This window comes from Battus philenor, unplaced genomic scaffold, assembly GCF_028537555.1.
Source record: "Battus philenor isolate CCGP_79_NKW_IND1 unplaced genomic scaffold, ilBatPhil1.0.hap1 SCAF_12, whole genome shotgun sequence".
Taxonomy (NCBI): domain Eukaryota; kingdom Metazoa; phylum Arthropoda; class Insecta; order Lepidoptera; family Papilionidae; genus Battus; species Battus philenor.
Genome location: NW_027181674.1, coordinates 11,644,218 through 11,650,857, shown reverse-complemented (window position 1 = coordinate 11,650,857; position 6,640 = coordinate 11,644,218).

Below are 6,640 nucleotides of genomic sequence, written 5' to 3'. Positions count from 1 at the left end.
ATCTCCATAGATATCCAATAGGACCGTTAAGATGCGGCCTTCCACAAACGTCATTAAAAACCATAACTAAGCCTTGTGTCTACCTTGAGAGTGAATATCCGACGCTGCGTTTATAAGTCTGTGGCTTCCACTCCCGAACTTTAAGACCCCAGCAGTCATCCGATCTACGCATTATGTCGTTTTCTTTCGCGCTATTTCGTTCATCTTCGGATGATGTCATTTGACTTGTATAAAAATTCCGAAGGCTATCCTCATCATGGCTCTTATATTACGTAATTTACCTAAATGAAATAAAATAAAAATTAATCAAAAACTATTTACTATTATTTAATGAGTCTTTGTAATTTTATAATTTTTAATCTTTTATAAATATTGTCTGAGCATATTAGTAAATATGTTTTTTTAAAAAACAACGACGAATCGACGATACAAAGAGAAGAGAGTTGCTTAAATTGCCAATACGTTCGAACTTCTCAAGACAAAAGAATTACCGGAAACTGTGTTATGTTTGAAATTTGTTGTAATCGCCAAAATTATAATAACAATTTTTACGCAATATGTACTTCTGCACAGGGTAGGTATAAAATCTATAAAGGTGTACACATAGCTCATTTACTGCCAAATAATGTATACTGTACTCTATCCGAGAAGCAATTGTTTTAGAAATAATAAATAATGTAATGATATATACTGTAGTAAGAATATGCGTTTTCAACATTCATGTTACTAAATATTAAAATTTCGTGTAGACTCTCTACTGTCAGAATTAGAAGTTATTGGCCTATAATATTGCAATGAAAAAAAGTAAATTAATGTTACATACTTCAGAGTGATAACTTTTTGCTGACAAATAAGATACGTATTTATCCCTTTAAAGTTTTTATGCTTTTAACTAATCACTCTGTGTTATATATTTGTAATATATTTGTAATCAACGCTTGAGGAACCGTCCTATTAGTCGCCTTCTACTATAGACAGAACATAGCTTAGGTCAATTTTAAGAAATCTAGACTAATAAGATGGTAGTACCTACGAAAAGTTATAAAAAAATCCTTAATAGTCTAAGTACGCCGTTTGATTCATTTTTCATGACACAGTGTATATAAAAATACATATTTAATCCATTTGTTTCTTGTTACGTTTTTTCGTAATTTTGTCAGGTAAAAACTTCAATGTCGCTCCCTCAAGCTATTTAATACGAATGCACGATAACACACATCCGGCGCAGGCGTACCGGAAGTGGGCTCGTGAGATTTCACGTTATCCTGTAGCCGCGAGGAGAGCGCGTAAAACTTTATATTGTATAAAATTGGTCAATAAAATTTTGTTCTGGCGTAAAAGTACATATTTACCCATGCGTGTTAAGAAAAAACTTACGCATTATTATAAGTAGAAAACAAAATTATTATTATAAAGAAGGAAACTTTTTTATTATTATTATAAAAATATACCATCAATGTGAGAAAAAAATCGACGTATTATTAGAAGACAAAAAATTTATTTAACATTTAAAATATTAAGAGAACTAATTTACTTTAATAAAAATTAAAACACACGTACTGTTTGAACACGTAAACTGTTCGTTTTTTATAACCTACCTCTCCAGTCGGTAAACGATATTATTAAATTGTACACAACGTTGGCACATAGCATATTGATAAACACTAATTTTGTTTTGGAGTTCCCTATGGTCTTGACACAAAAATTGTGGCCATTTGGGTCAATAAATCACTTTCATATCAATAAAGGTTTCAATGCTTTCACTAGCCCAGAAATAATTTATTGTCAGATAGAGGACAAATACAGTTAGAAGATAACGCGGTCAACGCTACATCGTGCCATGTCACAACCCTTCACAGAATTGTATCCTGCTACCAGAAACAGGGTTTGCGGATTTGGGTAAAGGTCTTAAACGTCTACTAACTGCAGTGACTCTGAGGCACTTATCCTCCGATGGATCACCGTGGTCTCAAAGCATCGTAATAGTGCGAGCGTTCGAGGAGTAGCGTGAACATCGCCTAATTTAGGAATCCTCCTCCTCCTCCTCCTATTCAAAATAGTACAACGCTAAATGTATTGCGGCGAGGAACGTACGTGTTTACTAGCTTAAAGAACTACTAAATGGGTTTTAGTAAGCAATATCTTATAACCTGAGAAATGTCTCAGCCTAGTGGCTAGTGTAACTAGCATTCTTTTAAATTCTGAAGTTTCCCCCAAAATCAAAAAAAGTGATATCAATTACAATCATACAACAGGAATTAGGCTATATCTAAGATATACATGCCTCAGTAGATGTAATAATGTTAGAAAATATTTTTCTTGTAAATAGGCGTTTCACCCAGTATGAAACGCCTATTTACAGTGTTATCTCAGGATCTAGATATTTTTTATATTCAAAGAAACATATGCTCTTATACAAAAAAGGTAAAATTAATAAGACATGTAAATATTTAAATTTAAATGCTTTTTCATGAAAACGTTCAGCGTGATTAGTTACCTACATTAAAGATGAACTTAAAATTCTGGAGGCGCATACTTAAGATAAATGACAATATAGAAATAAAGTAAATTAAATAACGAAACACGATATAATCTGTTATATAAATTATGCATAATTTATACACAATTTACCACCAATATTTGAAAGTATACATCGTTTTAATTCAATTAAAATACATCTGTAAAAATTTTACAGATTTTTATTACATTTTAACCAAAAAAAAAACTATCCTTTAGTACTACATCACATGTGACATAAGTAAAAACTTATGAATTATTCATGCGATGGCATTGTTGCGCTCATTTCGAATATTTTTTTACGATCAGATCCGAGAGCGAAGGGAAATAAATTCATGAATAATTTGCCTATGTTCCTGGGAATTTGCTCTTGTTATTGATGTTATATCTGCATATTTCATTATTTAAAAAAATGTAGTACAGAATTACAGAAAGTATGTATATGTACTTTAAGTTTTTAGATTGAAATGTAATGAAAATGGCTTGTCGGTGATGTTTTTTCCTTTCTTCATCCTTGTACAGAAAAAAATATTTTAATTTTAAAGTGAAAATTTTTGAGCAATATTTAACATATCTCTTCTGATATCTACTGACACGTACACAATTCACCCAGAGCCTACTTTGCTTATACGTTTATATACTTTGTTTACATGATGATTGTTAATTATTTTTATTTTTATTGTGTAATGTTTATAATTAAAAATAAGTCAAGTTTCATAAATCAAAGACTTGTTTTTTAAAAAGTTATTTAAGAATTTGTATCTTATTCGATTGTTGTATAAACGTATCTAAGAGTCGATTTGGGAACTCTGTGAGTCTGAGCTAGTACTCTGGTGAGTAGCGATTTCCTCGGAGCCTAACCCAGACTGACGCTATGGCCATCCGATGTCCTTCACGTTCTTAAGTTCAGTTTCTTGAAAGGGACGGCCTTTGCAGACAGCTTATTTGCCAAGGTCTAAGAAATAGACATAACTTCTTGTGAAGTTTACACATTATTTTTTAATAAGCCGTCTGCTGTTTTTATAACTAATTTTCATTCATATATAATTTAATTTTTTTTAAGATATTGTGAAGATGTTATATAAAAGCTGTAGGTGTATAGATAGCAGCTATGTGAAACACATTTATAATATTGAAAAAGAATTTACAACTTAAATGGAGTTGGTAATATTTAATATGACTGTAATGACGAATAGAGACAATGTAAAGTTTCCATTCGTTAATATACATTTTTTAACTTGAGTTCTTAAATTAAAACTTTTTTAAAATGTCACCTGAACGTGAACGTGTCTGCTTTTAAATTTTGGCAGTTCTTTTTGCGTTGCAAACACCTTGAAGAATACAACTGTCTAGACATTGGACAAACAACCTTCGCTGTTTATTTTCTGAATGAGTCTTAGTTTCTTTTAGAAATATAAAAAGAAATCACAATCAATGGATATAGGTCATTCAAATAAAGTTGTTTATTTTATAAGACTTCAAATTAATAGCTATTAAAAGGTAAAACCTTTAAAGTATGTTTCGAAAAATATCAATTGCAACTAGTGGATTACGAATAAAATAGTTATTGTTTTGGATACTCTTCTTTTCAGGGTTCTATATCAACATCGTTTCAGCGGTCACATTCACTGCTGAACGTTGCTAATAGAACCAGCTAGAAGCAGCCTGTATCCGACGTCGTTCGATGATCATAATAAGATTGTCTGTCCACCAGGTGGACAACCACACTCTGCCACTTCGACTTACAAACACGAAGAGCTATGTGTGTATGTTTACATGTCTTCCAACGATCTTAAAAGATTGTCTATACACCCTTCTATATTCGATTGGTGCTGAACGCTGTTAGCCGTTCTCGCTTTTACAACTCCTTCGGACTCAGGGATCGCAGATCCGAAATCCAGCTAATAAATAAAAAAAAATAAGTCAGATGCGTCGACTGCCATATTGTATTGAATTGTTATCCACTCGGTTTTCCTGACAAAAGTATAAACCTTTACTAAAAAGACAATTTTGTTGAATCCATATTGGATTTGGGAGTAGATCGATGAGTCGCCTGTTTATACACGATGTGGGTGAACGTCCTACGCTGCATTTTTTTTATATTACACAAAAAATAAGAAACGATAACCACCAGTCGCAATTAATACGCAGTTTTAAGCATTTTCGTGAACTAGCTGTTTTTATAATTTTTTGTTGCACACATGCTGCCTTCGCAGTACTATCTTCTAAAGCCTGTTTCTATTTCTCCAGAAATACTTTGCTTTCCAGTGTTCACTTAGAATTGCGACCCGTGGAAACTACAACTATTTACTTTTATCTACTAATTCCTGAAATATCATTCAAAATTTTAGGTGGCCTTTTGTAACCTATGTACAAAGTTCTTTCACCTATCATCCATATTAGCGAGGATTTAAATAACCAGTTATTATAAAACAACTTGCATATATTGACAGAGTTTTATTTAAATATTATAACAATGATTGCGGTGACATAACTCGAAGGAGATTATTAAATAAAATAGATAAGTCCAGTCTATTTAAGCCAGAAAATATTTTTAAAACGTTCTCATAACAATGTATCGCACTTTTTAAAGTTATGTGTTATGAAGGCTGATAGAATAACATTTAGTTTTTAAATTATCTCTATAAAAATAACTAAATCTATGAACTGTTCACACCTGTCTTATTATTAACCAGCATTAACATTAAATTATTTCCTACTATTTCTCATTTAGCTCATTATAATCATTAATAAGAATATAGTTTATTTTAAAAGTTACAATAAAGAATCTTTATTAAGAAATTTATGTTACACTATTAACATGAAAATAAGTATCTTATTATTTGTTACAAAATGAAAATGATTTAATATTGCAACACGTATCCGAACGGTTTCCGTGTTTTATTTTTTTCAGTTACTTTATTAACAACTGCAATTTAATTTATAATTAAAGAATTTGATTTAATAATATTGATTCAAACATCTGTAATAATTTTATAAAAGGTAGTTTTATTTTTCTTAAATGGCAACACTACTCTACCCCGTCACTCTTTTGTGACAACTTCCAGTAAAAGGATTGAGAGTGGTGGGGTTGAAACAGCGTTTTGATTATTGAGTCGGAGCTCGGTCACTCGTTCGATAACCATCGAAGTGATAAGTTGTCTAGTGGAAACTATGCTAGTCGGCCTATAAGAGTATTAAAAGTTGAATAAAAGTATTTACTGTGCTGTGAATAGGAATTTTTCTGATACATGATAAAGTTTTTAAATATTGATTCAAGATTATCCTTAAAATGCACAGTACAATATTTTTTACAAAATGTCATTTTTGTACATAAGATTTCGGGAGATTTTCATCATTATAAAAATTATGCAAATTAAAACGATAACATGTTGATTAAATTTAACGGAAGACGTTTTTTGAAACGCTCTTTCTGTCATAATAATAAATCATTTCCGGAGGTTCCTGTTCCATTTAATAAGTAATATGGGGTTTTAGGTTAACGATAAGGACCCTCAGGGTCGGATTTGGTTTCCGATTTATTTTTGGAACAGATTTATAACATTACCATGTTCATATCAACGACAGGATTTGATAAAGGTCCTTTTGTATCTCTAAATAAAATTGGTTTTTTGATAATAAATGTTTTAAATAAAAGATTAATAATTATATTAGGATAAAATTAATTGGCGAAATAAAAATGAAACTTGCAAACTCACATTAATCAGTATAAGATGAAATATTTTCCGCAGTTTTTCGTTTAGTATGTGTTATTTACGTTTACTATAACGAAATAGAACCAAAAATAAAAATCGTGGACGAACCAAAATAACCGACATAGTTTTGCCGATCGGCAAGTTGCAGTAATAGTGGGCAGACTACATAGCTTGCAGCGAAATAGCAAAATAGATGACTTCTAAAGCTACAAGACTCTCGACCACGAACCAGCAGGCGCAGCGCAGGACTTCCGCCCACGAGGTAGAAAGACGACCTTCTTAAGGTTGTTGGAAGACCCTGGATGCATGCCGCTACTGTCCAGCGATGGTCGATTATGGCTGAATTGCCGATATTGATGTTTTACTTGCAACTAATTTTTTCATTTTAATATTATTTACTTTCGTCA